The sequence below is a fragment of the Fistularia commersonii genome, chromosome 24 (genome assembly GCF_037954325.1).
Source record: "Fistularia commersonii isolate RoL2024-O1a breed Wild chromosome 24, RoL_Fcom_v1.0, whole genome shotgun sequence".
NCBI lineage: Eukaryota > Metazoa > Chordata > Actinopteri > Syngnathiformes > Fistulariidae > Fistularia > Fistularia commersonii.
The window spans coordinates 9,348,838-9,367,135 of NC_141307.1; the positions used below are offsets into that span (position 1 = coordinate 9,348,838).

General features: G+C 48.7%; 3 non-coding genes across 3 annotated transcripts; all 3 read right to left on the minus strand.

The window, feature by feature from the left end:
• Positions 1–4,080: 4,080 nt before the first annotated feature.
• LOC147220328 (5S ribosomal RNA) lies at positions 4,081–4,199 on the minus strand. Its single transcript, XR_015108486.1, has one exon. It is a non-coding gene; the product is annotated as a 5S ribosomal RNA (ribosomal RNA).
• Positions 4,200–5,382: 1,183 nt separating this feature from the next.
• On the minus strand, positions 5,383–5,546 carry LOC147220329 (U1 spliceosomal RNA). The gene has a single exon (XR_015108252.1). It is a non-coding gene; the product is annotated as a U1 spliceosomal RNA (small nuclear RNA).
• A 603-nt stretch (positions 5,547–6,149) lies between these two features.
• LOC147220330 (U2 spliceosomal RNA) lies at positions 6,150–6,340 on the minus strand. Its single transcript, XR_015108174.1, has one exon. It is a non-coding gene; the product is annotated as a U2 spliceosomal RNA (small nuclear RNA).
• Positions 6,341–18,298: the final 11,958 nt, after the last annotated feature.

Consider the following 18,298-nt stretch of genomic DNA (forward strand, 5'->3'; position numbering starts at 1 on the left):
ATTTTTGTTGAAAATCCTACATTCGGCATCTACCTTTCTTTTTTTAGCCTGAGCGGATATTTTTGAGGGTGAAAGTTGTCTTATTGTGATTCAATCGCGCGCATGTCTTGATATTCGCATTACGTCATTATGTGCGTGAATTAGGAAAAAAAACAACAACTTCAGAATAAAAGCAGTGCAGCTTTAGCCCATGAATGAGGTGAAATTAGAAATTATGTTTATTTTGTAATTTCCAATTAACCTTACACTGGCGGTCAGAGTCAACCAAAGGTATGTGGCCCGGGCCATTCAATGCAGAACACTTCCCTCAATGCTTGGAACTCTTGAAAATGTGCAGAAACAAAACTGGAGTCAACATATCAGTCAGTTAGTACATGCGTATAACTGCACTAAAAATTAGTCCACTGGATATTCCCCATACTACTTAATGTTCGGGCTCAATGCCAGATTGCCTGTTGACCTCTGTTTTGGTACAGCTCTCGACGGTAATTCAGAGACGTCTCACCTACAGTATGTGGACAAAATGAGAAAAGAACTCCAAAAAGCTTACCATTTAGCTGCAGAGTGTGCAACCAAGAGCCATCCGAGAAACAAAACCTGTTATGATCAACGAGTAAGAGACCAACCTCTACAAGAAGGAGACCGAGTCCTCGTAAGAAATGTTGGCCTCACTGGGAAACATAAACTACAAGATAGATGGAAATCCACACCCTATATTGTGATTAAAAAGTTTTCCAACTTACCTGTAGACAGAGTCAAACCCGAACAAGGAACTGGAAGTGTCAAAACTCAACACAGAGACCACCTTCTATAAATTGGTTATCTTGTCAGGATTCCCGATAATTTTGAACAAACTGAAAGAGTCAGAACACCAGTTACCAGGAGACAACATACTCTAAGACATCAAACACATCACCAAAATGATCAGACATCTGACATCTCTTCAAACTCTGAATCTGAGTATGAGTGTGTCTACGAGTGCCCAACCTATGATAAGGTCAGGAAACCACTGTCCATACCAGACCGAACCACCCCAGAGCATACTCCCTTTGAAAATTTCCCCTCATCTGAGAGTGAACCGGAGGTGGAGAAAGTACATTCTGTCAGTTCACAGGAAGAGGAATATCAGTCCTCCAACGAGGAAGCAGATACTAATGATACAGCTGAAGACACTGATGTGGAGTTGAGAACTCAAACCAGCCCTTGAAGCAGAAAGTCAATGCGTGAAGTAAAACCAGTGATCCGCTTGACCTATGATAAACCTGGAACTCAAGCTGGGGAACCTGTGACTATTGTGCACCAGAGCATGGTCATTCACTTGAACCTCAGTGCCAGAGGAAACCCTGATCTTGTGAAACATCCTAAAACATGCCCCTACAGATCTAAGTCTAAACAGTACAGTTAGATGAGGACATCTACACCTTTTAGAAGGGGGAGGATGTAGCCCGTCTAAAATTTCATTACAGACCATACAGGCTAAAATGTAAAGATGTTTTAACATTTAAGTAAAATTAATTAAGACTGAAATGGCTGTAAAACATTTAATATTTCATGTTTAAAATGTGTTCATAAATGGTTAAAAACAAGGTTTAATCTTATCTAAGGTTTTTGTCATTTATTTGGGAATCGTGCTTTTAATCGCCGCAAGCTTGTGTGAAACGTACAGCTCAACATGTGCTTTTGTTTGCATCCGAACTTGTTAAGTGTCAATATGGTATTTTCTTTAATTGTATTGGTTGATGTACACTTAGTGTCCAATCCCATGCGTGAGGGCGGGATCTGAATGAGGAAGGCAATAGAACATCTAGGCGCGAGGCATTCGACTGCTGCGTTTGCCGAGGGAAGTTTGTGAAGCTAAGCTGAAAGGAGAATGGTCATAAAACATTGTGGATGCAGAGTCTACGTTGCTGTTTTCGACTATTTAACCCTGTGATGAGTGAGTACTCGATGTATATGATTTTTATGCTTAGACGATATGTTGAAGTGCACATATGCGATGCTAATCGAGCGTTAGCATTGTTAGCATTTTACCGCGAGTTAATTTCATACTCTGTATGTAAAGTATATGAGCTTGGAATTGGAGATCTTTAATGCTCAGTGGACCAAGAGGAATTCTCTGGACGTTTCTGCTGAGGCTTAACCGATGAGTTTCACCGAGTGCACTTCGTGATGCCGTGATGCCAAGTCATTGCTAACCCGTTTGCCGAGAGGGAATCGCATGGTGATGGACAACATTTGACTATCCATTGCTTCGACACCAAAAGGATTAGTGAGTACATCAAAGCACATACATTTTATTTTGGGGCTTGTGAACAAGTGAAACGGACATTTTCTGTTTTTCTGGTCCAACGATCCCGAGCATCGAATCAGGCCTGCCACGATTGAACTTTCTGAGAAAAACAGAAAGGACTTTAAGGTTATGGTTTTCTAACTGGATTGAACTTGAAGGGATGTACATGGTTTTTGAATATGTTTATGTAGTTGCAAAGCGACAAAATCTCAAATGAACGCACTACCAATTTCATTTCATTTTTCTTTCTTTTAATTTTGTGAAACTAAACTTTAAATTTGTACTTAAAGAGATCTGTGTTTGTCTTAATTCATATTTTCTCCTTAGGAGATGGAGGCACCGCTATAATCAAAAAGCATAAATAAGTTTAAGTTATCAAAAAATTAGGTATTATTGTTTCTCCTGTTTACCATTGAAAATTTCATCAAAGTAACGTTCCCAGGGCCCAAACCATTGTACTATCACTGCAATAACTAAGAGGTTGGGTGCTACACTGCTCTAACCAAAAATCATCAGACACTCTTTACCTTAGGCTACAGCCTAAGGCTAAAGCCTAAGGTAAAGAGGGAGCTATCAAAGGCCATACCAGGACTCGTATGCACGGCGGGAAAGTTAATGACAAGAGAAAGAGAAAATTAAATAAAATACACACGGAAAAAGGAAGAGTACTACAGATGCAGTATTTGCGCCGAGAATGCTCATAGAGAAGTACAGAGAAGGCCGGTGGGAGCCGCATTGCCTTTTTGTACACCTTGAAAAGTCATACGACAGGTTGCCAAGAGAGGAGCTCTGGTATCCTATGGCAGAGAAGTGTGTTGCACTGGTGCAGGACATGTATGCTAGCTGGGAGACAGTTGTGCGGTGTGCTGTAAGACGGGACCAGAGAAGTTCAAGGTGGAAGCGGGACTCTGTTGGGGATAGGCCCTGAGCCCCTTCTTGTTCGCAACGGTGACGGACGGCCTGACGGATGAGGGTAGACGTGAATCTCCACGGGCCGTGACCTTTGCAGATGCCGTTGTGATCTGCAGTGAGAGCAGGAAACAGGTGGAGGTCGAGATAAGATAAGATAAGATAAGATAAGATAAGATAAGATAAGATAAGATAAGACCTCTGTCTCGTCCCGGACATGGAGGTCTCGGTGGAGGCTGATGTTCCTGCTTTAAAAAAATACAACATGGCTGATGCATCTTCCGCATCTGCCCGGTCACGTGGTGCACGGCCCCCCGACAGGACGGCGAAGCATCAAAGTAAACCCAGGACTTCAACAACCAGACTCCTAGGAATATGATGAATGAATGGGGAAAAATGAAAGAGAGCCAAGGGTAGAAGCGCTGATTACTGGCGATCGCAAAAGGAGCAGAAATGAGTGTAAAAAGAAGCGAGGAGGGTATCGAAGAGGAGGAGGAGTTCAAAGGCAGGGGGTCCTGATGACGTACCGTACATGTGGAGGCCTGGAAGTGTCTAGGAGAGCCAGCGGTACGGAGGTCAGCGGCTGGATTATTCAACAGCGAGAGGCACAAACGAGAGAAAAAGAAATTCAGCACACATGGAGAAACACTGTACAGGGATGAAAAGAAAGGCGGCGAGCGACGGACGGAGGTGGCGAGACAACGGAAAGTGACCCGAAAGGTAAGGCGGGGAACTATGACTGAGTGCGTGTCGCGCCTGGCTTCACGGTGACTCCGGTGGGACAACCACAAGGGAATGAGCGGCGTGTGTCCGTGTGTGAAATGTTGGCGCTCTTGAAAGACACCACCCCCTGCTGTAGACAGAGAGGACGAACATGAAAAAGCTTACGGCACCTGGTATTCCCAGGCGGTCTCCCATCCAAATACTAACCTGGCCCGACCCTGCTTGGCTTCCGAGATCAGACGAGATCGGGCGTGTTCAGGGTGGTATGACCGTAAACGAGACTAACCTACGCGGAAGGGCATTTTATAAGCAGCCGTCCTCCGTCTTTTCCACCTCCAGTCATTTCCAGATCTGTCTGGAGCTCCTTCTATTGCGTTTCCATGATTACAGCCAGTGGCACCCAAGGTTACTTTAACCAAAATCATCAGACACACTTTAACTTAGGCTGCACCCTAAGGTAAAGAGGGAGCTAGCAAAGGCCATACCAGGACTCGAATTCATGGCGGGACAGTAAATTACAAGAGAAAGAGAAAATTAAATAAAATAAACATGGAAAAAGGAAGATTACTATAGATGCAGTATTTGCACCGAGAATGCTCATAGAGAAGTACAGAGAAGGCACATGGGAGCCCCATTGCCTTTTTGTACACCTTGAAAAGTCGCACAACAGGTTGCCAAGAGAGGAGCTCTGGTATCCTATGAGGAAGTCTGGAGCGGCAGAGAAGTCTGTTACACTGGTGCAGGACATGTATGCTAGCTGGGAGATAGTGGTGCGGTGTGCTGTAAGACGGGACCAGAGAAGTTCAAGGTGGAAGCGGGACTCCGTCGGGGATAGGCCCTGAGCCCCTTCTTGTTCGCAATGGTGACGGATGAGGGTAGACGTGAATCTCCACGGACCGTGACCTTTGCAGATGCCGTTGTGATCTGTAGTGAGAGCAGAAAACAGGTGGAGGTCAAGATAAGATAAGATAAGATAAGATAAGATAAGATAAGATAAGATAAGATAAGAACAACTTTATTAATCCCGAAGGAAACTGTTGTGCCAGAGTTCCAGAAAATATAACAGTAATAAATAATAAAAGGCTGAATTGGAAATCAAAATAAACTATAAACTGTAAAGTGTCTCAGTGAAACTATAGAGAGGTGGGGGTATGCTCTGGAAAGGAGAGGAACGAAAGTTAGTCGCAGCAAGACAGCATACATGTGTGGGGATGAGAGGAACTCGGGTGGAACGGTGAGGCTACGGGGAGTGGAGATCAAGAAGCAGGAGCATTTCATGGACTTGGACACTCTGGATTGTTTTTTGGCCCGATCGTAAATCCACGCTTTTGCGGTGCACCTGACATGTGCAACGACAACTCCCTCGTTGGGTCACAGCCCAGCCAGGGAGGGTCGGCGCGTACGACCATGAACAGTGAACCCGGCCTCCAGCGACACAGACTTGCTCTTGAACAGCACAACAGTGGAGAGCGCGGATGCAGTCCCCCCCTACCAGAAATGATGCAGTCGAGATTCCCGCATTTGGGGAATTCGCAGGGGTCAGCACAGCCGCAGTGCAATGGCTGAGCCTCGCCCTGGGTGAACCACCTTCTTGATCATGGTATCTCCCCTGCCAGGTAAGTATGAGTCGCACGCGTCCCGCTTTCACACGCACGCCGTTCTCAGTCGGGGGGGAACCCACGCGGACTGTTCCGGGAGCTCACACACGATCCCTCTCGCACACACACACACACACACACACACACACACACGCACACACACACACTCCGTCAAAAAAAAACGTCAACTCTGAGTTCTGACGGGCCGGGACGCCGAAAACGACACGGGCGCTTCAATTTTCACGAAGAAGTCAGAGGACAACCGGAACACGTTCCGTCCGTCCTCCTGATGCCGCGAGGGGTTTCTGCCGCTCTACGACCGGGAGAACTTCCCCCTGAGCCCAGTCTGACACAGTCTATACAAGGCAATCCATCCGTTTCAAATGCGATCCATTTAGGCTCAATTCTGGTCCATAGTGGGATTTTATTGGGCTGCACGGGGCGAATGGTAGGGACAGGGTTTCAGGCAGACACGCTCATGTGTCGCTATCTACCGCTCCCTACCGGCAGAAACAACCGGGCCAGTGTCGCTGGTCACACAGGGCACAGACAAGATCTGGATCCCGTGTATGTTGGTTACGTATGACGTTGTTGGAGGACACGGCAACCTTGACATCGGACACAAAAGCGGGGGGTGCACCGTTCCCAGAGGTACTGCAATACCGGGTCGATTCGTGGAGTGGACGGAGCAACCCCTATTCCATCTCCCTGTTCCAAAAATCAATTTAATATTTGGTCCCCAGATTGGGGACGTATCAGATATTAAACTGATAAGAACAGATACTACACTTGATCTTAGCCAAAAGGCCGAAAAAGCGATAGCCCCGCGCCCTCGCTCGACGCGGCGCATTCCCCGCACCGTCAGCTTCACTCACGACTTCATTCACAAATAAACCCCCACCCCGTCTCCGCCACTCGGCCCGGAGCGATGGCGCATCTCCCCCATCGCCCCCATCGCCCCCATCGCCCCGGAGATGGAGGTCCAGGTGGACGCCGATGCTCCTGCTTGACAAGAAGCAACATGGCTAATGCATCTTCCGCATCTGCCCGGTCACGTGGTGCACGCCCCCCCGACAGGACGCTGGAGCATCAAAGTAAACCCATGACTTCAACAAGCAGACTCCTAGGAATCGTGTCCCCTTCAAATCAACCTGGAATGTGGCAAAAAGTCGCCCGTGAGGAGAAAAGACACAGGTGGAAACAGGACGTTTGAACCGCTCACGATACACAGCGCGGCAAACGGGCGCCATCTTGTGAACCCGTCTGGTTACCGTATCGATGCGACCAGCTCTCACAGAGACTCGCCGCTCATCGCCGGGAAACACGATTCAAAAAACGGCACGAACACAAGACAACAGTAAAATGGTTTTAAATCCACATTTACATTTAATTACATTCATGTTTTCGTCACTACCAGCAGAACAATTTCTAAACACGACGGTAAATCATCTCGTCCTGTGGCGAACACCCACTGGACCCCGGCACCCCAAACAGCCTTCGACGGCCTTGAACGCTAACCCCGCCCCGCACCGGCTAATACCGGCTGTTACGACGACTGCTGGTCGGACGGAGCCGATCGCGCTCGGTTAGACCACCGCTTTATCGTTGTCGTTTGAGTCGCCAACACTCAATTACCGACGCGCTCCGAGGCAAGATGGCGGAAGGCCGCTAGCTAGGCTGTTAGCTAGCCTTACCTCAGCTCACGAAATCTGTGACGTTGTCAAGATTTCTCGGCCGAAAGGCCCTCAATTACCGTGAAAAATCACCGGGAGTTGCTTCACAGTTGTTATAAACACGGTCAATCCGATTGTAGGTCGAGAAATCGTCACTATTCTCTGTAAAAGTGAACTTACGTCGCGGGGCTGGACGGCGCTTTTGACCGGGAACAAATCGCGGAACCCCGGAGCCTTCAGGGACCGACAGCTCCCTTCTTCACTTCCGTTAACGGGGTATGTTCGGAAAACAGCCATAAACTCTTCGGTTCAATTCTACTTCGAACTATATAAATTAATTCTACTTCAAACTATATGAATTAATTCTAATTCTAACCATATGAATTAACTGTAATTTAAATTATGAATTAAGAAAAGAGATGTGGGACCTGTGGAATCCCCTCCGTGGACACTTTCATCCCGAGTCCCGCTTCTCTGAACTCTTATACTGGCATTCTATGGCTTAACTGATGCCAGACCACCATTGTTGACATGCAGAGGTTTTTAAATGCACTGAATGGAGAGAAGTTCTGACACACTGTTGATGAATCAGGTCCAAGTCCAGTCACCCAGCAGCCCAGGAGTCTCCTTCTGTGCGTCGGTCTGCTCCAAGACCTCCAAAATCATCCCCGTCTGCAGGAAAACAAGGAACCACAGGACCCTGGGTACAGATCTCCCATCCTGGCTCTGTAGGAGTGACTGACGTCCTCTGAGCACCTTGTTGTTCTGTCTTACCTGAGATCCAACACCGACCCGCCCTGGACCCCCTGCTGTTCACCTAGAGTGAGCAGGACCAGAGGAGATGCCGTGATAATGAGGACTGTTGTGCAACTTGAAAGTCCTAGAAAGTGACATCTGGACATCTGGAGCTCATCTGAATATAAACCACAGTGGGTAAAAACACAAACACATAAGCTGCACTTGTCTGTAAACTGCAGGTGTTCACATTGTAACGAGATATTTACACATTAACCTTTTTTTTTTTTTTTACTTTTAATTAAATACATACTGTTAACATTTGCAAATATGTCCTGGAAAAGCAGTGCCTGTAACACGGCTGATGGAAAATGTTCATTATGAATGAAACAAGGAAAAGTTCATCCATTTTTTATCCTCGCTTTATTTATTATTGTTATGTTTTACTTGAAACTCTGGCACAACCATTTCCTTTGGGATAAATAAAGTTGTTCTTATTCTTATTCTTAAACAGGCCACATCTGGCCCATCAAAGATTGGTACAGAATTCATGCTTGATATGTATGATTGGATCAACGAATGTGGGAGCTCAAACTGGAGATTATCAATTTTTGGAGCTACTTCAGAACTCTTGAGAATTTATCCTGAACTGAATAACACGGATTGGCTTTGTTATTTAACATTTACTGTGGACCTACTGACACACATGAATGAGCTGGACGTGAAGATCCAACCAAAAAAACGGTTTGTGAATGAAATGCAAGCAAATGTCAGAGCCTTCAAAACCAAGTTGGTTTTATTTTCAAAGCGAATATCAAAAGAGTCTGATATGTACTGTTCACAAATACATTTTTTTGTTTTACATGTATCATATTGTCAAATTTTAAAAGTCAATCCGGCCCCTGAGCCAAAAAGTTTGCCCGCCCCTGGAATACCTTATGAGGCCTTTCAGAAAACCTTTGACCTGTCATTGCCAGCAAAAGGTATATAAGAAAGTATTGCAATGAATGTTTGTTCCTGACCAACTACTTATTCTCAATCATTATGTCCAAATAAGTTTGTTAAAAATCAGACAATGTGCTTTCTGTCTCTCATAGTTGAAGTATACCAATGATGAAAATTAAAGACCTCGATCATGTTTTTGAGTGGGAGAACTTGCACGATTGTTGGCTGACTAAATACTGTTTTGCCCCACTTTATCTGGATATTGGGCACTGACACCTATTCAAATCAACATTTTAAAATGAGCTGATTTAGACTGTAATGATCATTTTGAGCTTATTTTAATCAAATTGTCAAATATTCAAATACAACATTCAAGTTTTTAGTTTCACCTATGAACAGGGTGATGGCAATCAGCACCAACAACACACTGAAGTCTCACAGCACCTTGACTGGACTGAAAATCAATGTCAAAATTAAGCTATGACAAACAGTGCACCTCTGCGTAAATTCTATCCTCTTTAAACGCATGTCTTCACGATAACAAGTCATAACTTCTCACTCCAAACTCACCTGAAACACAATAACAAATAAAATCTTCAAAGGGTACAGAAGAGACCTGCATGTTTTATTCCTCAACCGAGCCAAGGCTTCTTAATCCATCCCCACATCTGTCATCTGGGAGGCCTTCAACCTCTTCCAAGTGCATGAAACCACCACAAACCTGGTCAGAAGCTTCCTCCAGCATTTCTTATTCTGTAAAACAACCACAGAGTACAAAACATGGTGATCATTGGAAGTGGGCTTCAGGGCAGGCTGCGTCACATCCCCTCTAGCCTTTACCATGGCAATGGAGATGATCATCGGTGCATCTCGGTGGAGCGACGGATGCTCCCGGCAGAGAGCTGTGTTCCTCTAATACAAACCTACTAGCAGTACCTTTTGCTCGCCCCAAGCGATCTCAGGCAAAACTGTTCTCAGTTCTACTACCTCAGCGGTGGAACAAACTTCCAGAAGCAACAAGTCTAGCGTCATCTATCTCAACCTTCAAGAAACAGGTAAAAACTGTTCTCTTTCAGGACTTTTTACCGCGCTGATGCCCCAGATCAGGTTAGGCAGCAAGTTAGGCTATGCAGTGTGTGTGTGTGTATGTTTGTGTATGTCTTTGTCAAAAAAAAAAAAAAACTCACTAACCCAAGCTTACTGTTCTGTATATTTCCTGTGCATCGTGTATTTGCAAGTGTATTTGCAGTCCCTATGTCCTCTATTGTAAGTCGCTTTGGATAAAAGCGTCTGCCAAATGCAATGTAATGTAATGTGATGTAATGTAACATGATCTTGAGTGAGAAGATGCCTGAAGAATGGAGACAAAGTGTGATGGTGCCTATTTTTAAGAATAAAGGGGATGTGCAGAATTGTGGCATCTACCCTTGCCTCTCTTTCATTTTCCACATTCATCAGCTCTTCAAAGTACTCTTTCCATCTTCCCATCACTCTTCTAGCATCTCTCAATACATTTCCCTCGCTATCCTTAATCACCTGGACCTGTTGTACATCCTTTCCATCATCATCGCTCTGTTTCGCCAACCTGTATAGATCATTCTCACCCTCCTTACTATCAACCGAGCATACAAGTCATCGTACGCTTTTTGTTTTGCCTTTGCTACCTCTATCTCTACCTTTCGCTATATCTCCCTGAACTCCTGTCTGTTCTCTTCAGTCCTCTCAGTATCCCACTTCTTCTTTGCTTACCGCTTTCTCTCTATATACTCCTGCACTTCCTCATTCCACCACCAAGCCTCCTTATCTACTTTCCTTCCAGATGACACACCAAGTACTCTTCTACCTGTCTCCCTCATAACACTAGCTGTAGTTGTTTAATCATCTGGAAGCTCACCCTGACCACTCATACCCTTTCTCAACTCCTCCCTGAAAACCATGCAACACTCCTCCCTTTTCAGCTCCCACCACTTTGTCCTCTGCTCTGCCTTTGTCCTCTTCATCTACCTTGTCACCAGAGTCATCCTACAAACCACCATCCTATGCTGTCTGGCAACACTCTTTCTGTAACTCTGCCTGGGACCCGTCCTGTAACTCTGCCTGGGACCCGTCCTGTAACCCTTCCTGAGACACCCCGCCTGCTTGCCTGCCTGCCTGCCTGAGGCACCCTGCCTGCTTGCCTGCCAGACACTCTGCCTACCTAAATAAAAGAGTTCCTACCCTGATTTCAGCCTTGGTGGTGTGGTTCCCTGCCCGAGTCCACCCCCGCCCCGTGACAGAACTCTCTGGCCAATATGGACTCGGGGAGCCCACCACCGGGACCCGGTCTCAGCCCCGAAATGGATCTCCAAGCCGCCCTGACCATACACAGCCAAGTGCTTGGACAACACGAGAGGATTCTGGGAGAGTTAGCAGATGCCAGATGTCAGGCCCATGGCAGGTTGGAGTCCATCTCCAACAGGCTTGCGCAGCTAGCCACCACCCCGGACACCTTAGATAGGCACAACCAGACACTACGCGACCTGGCTGCCTCTCTACACCAGACTCAGGGGCAAGTGGAAAACATCTTCGCCCGGTTGAGCCAGATCTCCTCTGTCCTAGCCCAGAGATTGTTGCGGCAGAATCCTTCCGCTCCGCCGACCCCTGGTCCGGAACCAGCCCCCGCCCCTCGACATCAACCCGCAAAGGAACCGCATGTACCAGACCCCCCGCGATACTCCGGAGACCAAGGCAAATGTGGAGGATTTTTGCTACAAGTCTCACTAGTGTTTGGCTTGCAGCCGATGACCTACCAGAGGGATGAACAGAAAATAGCTTGCACCATCAGTTTACTTACCGGAGCTGCACTACGCTGGGGGTCGGCGGTGAGGCGGACTGCCATGTCGGTCCTATGCCGCTTTCACCGCCGAGATGAGAGAAGTGTTCGACCACCCTCTCCAGGGAGACGACGCAGCGAAATGCTTGGGCGACCTCACCCAAGGGGGGCGGAGTGTCGCTGAGTATGCCGTTGAGTTTTGGCCCCTTGCGGCAGCTTGTGACTGGAACGACCCAGCACTACAATACGCCTTTCTGAGGGGAATCAATGAGGAGCTGAAAGACGAGCTGGCGGCGAGGGACGGACCTCCGGACCTGCATGCATTGATCAACCTCGCAATCCGGATAGACAATCGTCTCCGCGAGAGGCGGCGGGAGAAGAAAGCCCAGGGACCCCCTTCGGACCGAGCCCGAACCCCAGTCCTGCCTCGCCCCTATCCCGGCTCCCGTAACCCCACTTCTCCACTCCGCCCGAGTTCATTTGCCCATCCTTTGCCCTCAGCCTCAGGTCCCGCCGCGTTGGGGGAGGAGCCCATGCAGCTGGGCCGAGCGCACCTCACCGCTGAGGAGAAGACTGCCCAGCGGTGCCGGAATGCCTGCCTCTACTGCAGTGAGGTGGGCCGCTTCGCTGCCACCTGCTCAGCCAAGCTGGGAAAAGCCAAGGCTCGCCAGTGACTCGGGGGGTCCTGGTGAGTCGTACGGTGATTCCCCCCTGGCCCACCTAGGGGTGCCAACCTCGCTGGAGTGGGGCATGCACCAGCACTCAGTCTCGGCGCTGGTAGACTCAGGGGCAGAAGGCAACTTCATAGACGAGGCCCTGGTTAAAGAGCTCCTCATCCCCACCACAGCTATCCAACCACCCCGCTGCGCCCTGTCATTGAACAACCGCCGGCTGGCCCATGTACAGCGCCACACCGCGCCCGTCCGCACCCGGATTTCCGGTAACCATTCCAAATCAATCTCTTTCGCCATCCTGTCTGGACTTCACTCCCCCCTGGTGCTCGGGTTCCCCTGGCTGCAACACACAATCCCCACATCGACTGGGCCACTGGCAAAATCTGGACCTGGAGCACATCATGCCATTCAACCTGCCTGACCTCCGCCCCAACCCCCAGTAGTTCCGCAGCCCCAGATCGACCGTCAACCCCGGACCTATCCTGCGTCCCTTCCGAGTATCATGACCTCGTCCCGGTCTTTGTCAAGGACAAAGCCCTGACCCTCCCCCCTCACCGGCCTTATGACTGCGCCATAGACCTCCAGCAGGACACAGTTCTACACAGAGGTCGACTATATAATCTGTCAAGACCCGAGAGAACCGCCATGGAAGAGTATATTACAGACTCCCTGGCGACGGGCTTGATTCGACCATCCACCTCCCGGGGCGGGGTTCTTCTTCGTGGGGAAGAAGGATGGGTGCCTCAGACCCTGCGTGGACTACCGGGGTCTGAACAGGATCACCATCCGGAACAAGTACCCACTTCCCCTTATCGATTCGGCTTTTACCCCCCTCCACGGAGCCCAGATTTTCACAAAATTGGATTTCAGGAATGGAAGACGGCCTTTAATACGCCCCTGGGGCATTTTGAGTATCTAGTAGTGCCCTTTGGCTTAACCAACGCCCCCGCCGTCTTCCAGCATCTCGTCAATGACGTCCTGCGGGACTTCTTGGACTGGTTTGTTTTTGTTTACCTAGACGACATCCTGATCTTCTCCCGTGGCGAGGAAGAGCACCGGCGGCACGTGAGACAGATGTTGGAGCGCCTTCTAGAGAACCGCCTCTTCGTAAAGGCGGAGAGGTGGGCGTTTCATGTGCCTTGGGCGTCCTTCTTGGGTTACATCATCACTGCGGGAAAGATCGGGATGGACCCCTCCAAGATAGCGGCGGTGAGGGACTGGCCGGAGCCCGGGGACAGCAAGCAGTTGCAGCGGTTCTTGGGCTTCGCCAATTTCTACCGCCGCTTAATTCAGAACTACAGCTAAATTGCCGCACCCCTCACCACACCCACCTCCAGCAAGATTCGCTTCTCATGGACCCCGGCCGCCCGCAACGCATTCCTAACCCTCAAAACTCGGTTCACCACCGCCCCAATCCTCACTTAGCCTGACACCTCACGTCAGTTTATCGTGGAGGTCGACGCCTCGGATACCGGAGTGGGGGCGGTGCTGTCTCAGCCCTCCCGCGGGGACAGCAAGCTCCATCCCTGTGCCTTTTTTTTCGAAAAAACTATCGCCGGCTGAGCGGAACTATGACGTGGGAAACAGGGAGCTGCTGGCCGTCAAGCTGGCGCTGGAGGAGTGGAGACACTGGCTGGAGGGGGCGGAGATGCCGTTCCTGGTCTGGACCGACCACCGGAACCTGGAGTACCTGCGGACCGCCAAAAGATTGAACCCCAGACAGGCCAGGTGGGCACTCTTCTTCGATCGTTTTAGTTTCTCTTTGTCATACCGACCTGGTAATCGAAACATTAAGCCTGATGCCCTGTCCCGTGTCCACTCTAAAGAGGGGGGTTCCGAGCCCCCCGAGCCCATCCTGTCTCCATGCCACCTGGCCTGCTTGGTCTGGGATGTAGAAACCGCGGTCCGACAGGCTCAACAGAACCAGGTATTTCCGGAGGCCGGTCCCCCGGGGACGACGTTCGTCCCGGAGACAGCCCGGGCCGACGTCCTCCGGTGGGCCCACTCCAGCCAGCTATCATGCCACCCAGGGAGGTACAGAACTCTGAGGGTGGCGCGGCAGAGATTCTGGTGGCCCTCCATGTCCTTGTGCCGGTACATTTCAGCCTGCTCAGTCTAAGAGCAGTCTAAGTCCTCTACTCAACCTACCTCGGGGTGGCTACTGCCCCTCCCGATTCCCTGGCGACCTTGGTCCCATATTGCCTTAGATTTCGTAACCGGTTTACCCCCCTCTAAGGGGCACACAGTTATCCTGTCCATCATTGATCGTTTTTCTAAATTCACGCACTTTATTCGACTTCCCAAACTTCCCTCTGCACTAGACACGGCTAAATTATTAGTTTCTCACGTTTTCCGCGCTCATGGCATCCCCGTAGACATCGTTTCCGATAGAGGTCCCCAGTTCACGTCCAGCGTTTGGAAGGTCTTTTGTTTAGTAATTGGGGCCATGGTCAGCCTGTCGTCCGGGTTCCACCCCCAAAGTAACGGCCAGACGGAGCGGCTGAACCAGGAGATGGAGGCGGCCCTCCGCTGCGTCACCTCTAGAAACCCCAGCTCTTGGAGTGATCACCTTCCCTAGGTGGAGTACGCGCACAACACCCTCCCCAGCGCCGCTACCCAGCTCTCGCCTTTCCATTGTGCGAACGGCTATCAGCCTCCCTTGTTTCCCGAATACAAGCGAGAGATTGCGGTTCCCTCGGTCGGCGTCCATCTCCGCCGGTGCGCTCTGACCTGGCACCAGGCACGCGCCGCCCTCCTCCGTGCTTCTGAACTCAGACACAAGCTAACCGCCGCCGATCCGAGGCGCCGATCTACGCCCCCGGTCACAAAGTCTGGCTCTCCACCCAGGACCTTCCTCTGAACGCATCCCCCAAGAAACTCTCTCCGCAATACATTGGCCCATTCGAGATCACTGCTATTATCAATGTGACCCTTCCTGTAACTCTGCCTGCGACACCCTGCCTACCTAAATAAAAGAGTTCCTACCCTGATTTCAGCCTTGGTGGTGTGGTTCCCTGCCTGAGTCCGCCCCCTGAGAAGACAGAAACACTACAGATTCTGTTACTGCAGCCCAATATGCTTTTTTTAACAGCGGGAGGGGTCCTGACATTGTCCGGACCCCACCAGCAGGATGTACATACCCTCTTCTAGTCGGAAGCTGGTGCGGCATGTACCAATATCAATCATTCTGGGCTTTATTTCTGATATTATGCAGTGCGATGACTAATGCTTCAAGCCATGTCAATTTGTAGTGGGAACAGATCTTTCTTTGTCCTTAGTCCTGGTTTGGGGTTGTGTTGGCTACATACTGTACAACCATCCAATGTTTCCCTTACCTTTTGTTTGAAATATGGCAACCACCAACCCCTGAACCACCTTATTGTTTTATTGTATTGTGAGTTGGGCCGTGTGCTTCTCGAAATACACCATGTGCGGCTTCCAAAGGGGGCGCCATTTCTCCCGTCGGTGTCTGCCAGAACCCTTCGTTGTTCTTTCTTGCTCCGTGCCCCGTCCAGACAGACTTTTCCCATGGGGTGCCTGGTTCTTGCAGCTGCTTTAGTTGGTCAGGGTTCACGCTTGTCCAGGAGCTTTGTTCTATTTCCGCTTGGGAGGCTTCCTGATCCATCTCATTTAGCATTAGCGGTAGTTCACCATCCGCTGGAAATCCTGCAACTAATTTCGCATATCTGTCTGCTTGTTCGTTCCCTTGTGAATCTTCATCCAGGCCCCCGGAGCGTGCTGTTATATTTCTGACTGCCAGTTCATCTGGTTCCAGGATTTCTCGTGCCAGTCGTATCACCAGGTCTCTGTGCTTACATGGTGTTCCTGCTGATATAGTCCGTCCAGACCTGGACATTCCTGCCGATCCTATATGGCATAAACCATATAAATATTGGGAGTCTGTTCAGATCTCTCCTCTCTGACCTTTGAGCTCTATGAGTGCTCCCACCATGGCCTCTAGTTCAGCTCTCTGGGCTGAGAGTTTCTCATCCTCTTCCAGCATTTTCGCTTTAACCACCTGCAATGTTCCTTCTCTTCTCTCCACAATTGCGTAGCCTGCTCTCAAGTCGTATGTGCTACACGTTGTGCGGTGGCAACAGCCATCGATGGACAGTACTCTCCTAATGCCTTGTGGCGAGTCAGCTCGGAGGTCGATTCGGAACTTCACGTCTTGGCGCACAATTGGGGTGCACTTGTGCAATGGAAACAGCGAGATCTCATCTGCCAGCAGAACGTCAGGTGTTTGGAATGAGACGTTTGGCCTCAGCAATATTTTGCTTTGACACCTTAACGATGTCATGGAGAAGGCTGTGGACTCCAAGAACGCTTGCACCCCATGTGTTGTATACACTATTAATGGGTGATGCATTGTCACTGCGACATTTCAGTGGGGTCCAATTTTGAGCTGTAGTACATCAACACTTATTTTTGATCCTTTGCCTGTCCACTCCCTCTCTGCTGAAAAAGAACGGCGTTGACAGCCACTTCCAAATAAAAGGGTTAGAGTAATCTGGAACGGCAAGGGCGATTGCTTGGCTAATCAGGCCTTTAATTTTTGATGAAATGCACTTCCATTTGTGTAGTCCACGAAAGGGGAGCTGAGTATCCTGCCTTGGCCATCATCTATCTAATGGGAGCCGTCTAGTCCACGAAATTAGGGATGTGGTGGCTGTGATAGTTGAGAAGTCCAAGAAATCCCATCATATCACATACAGTTTCTGGCCTAGCATAGTGCAGAATCGAGGTCATTTGGATGGTTGTAAGGGATAGCCCTGCTGGGGAAAGTAGGCGTCCGAGGAATAGCACTGATTGACGCACACATTCAAGTTTTTTCCTAGACACCTTGTAGCCATGGGCCGCTAGGGGCTGTAGGACATTCTTGGTGGCTTCAAGACATGATTGGGGATTTGTAGCTTCAATTAGGATCTCATCGACATATTGGATGACCTCAACCTCATTAGGGATTTGTACGTCATTCAACAAAGCACGTACGCAACGATTGAATATACCTGGAGAATTAGCCAAGTCCTGAGGGAGACGAGTGTACTTATTCATGTTTCTGTAACACGTAAACGTGAGTTGGTCTCGGCTGTTGTCATGCAGTGGGATACAAAAAAGCATTGGATAAATCGAGCGCCTTAAACCATGTTTGGGCTGGCATTATTGTGCCAAAAATAAGCAGTGGATTAGGAACGGCTTCTAAAGCCTTCACACACTGAGCATTGACTTCCCTCAAGCCGTGTGCTATTCGCCAGAATCCATCGGGTTTTCTAACTGGCAGCAATGGGGTGTTTGATAGAAGCTGGTGTGTTGCTTCCCACTAATTCGATATCAAACCGGCTATGGTCTCACGGATACCCTCTGCTGCATCTGGTTTAAACGGATATTGTGGGTTATAATTATTTCTTGTTTAAATGCAAGCTCGACAGGCGGGGTGTTAATCAACCCTACATCAAAACTGCCCTTAGACCTGGAGGGTCAAACTCAAGTGGGCCGGAACATTGAAAAAATAGCATACTCAGCAATAGATAATCATAATGTCATATCTTTTCTCTGTTTTGGTGTGAGGAAGTACAAGGACATTTGGAAAATCTTGGAATTTAATGAACAATCCTTTTACAAAACATTTCATGAAACACCAAATATTTCCTGAGACAAAAGTGTAATTTACTTTTATCATTCACATGTATGCATTGCAACTGATCCCACTGATCTTACAAAGGCACAAAACTTTAACAAGTAATTGGTATTGAAAAATATAGAAAAGCACTTCAAGATTAAATGAGACTTGTAAAGAAAGGGATTTCTAAACCATATACCAGTGGTGGTCTGTCAGGGCCTGCAAGGCCTTCTCTGCTGGCCTAAAAAAATACCTGAATCACAAACATTAATTAAAATTTGTCCATGAATACTTATTAAATAATTCCAAACGGTCTGTT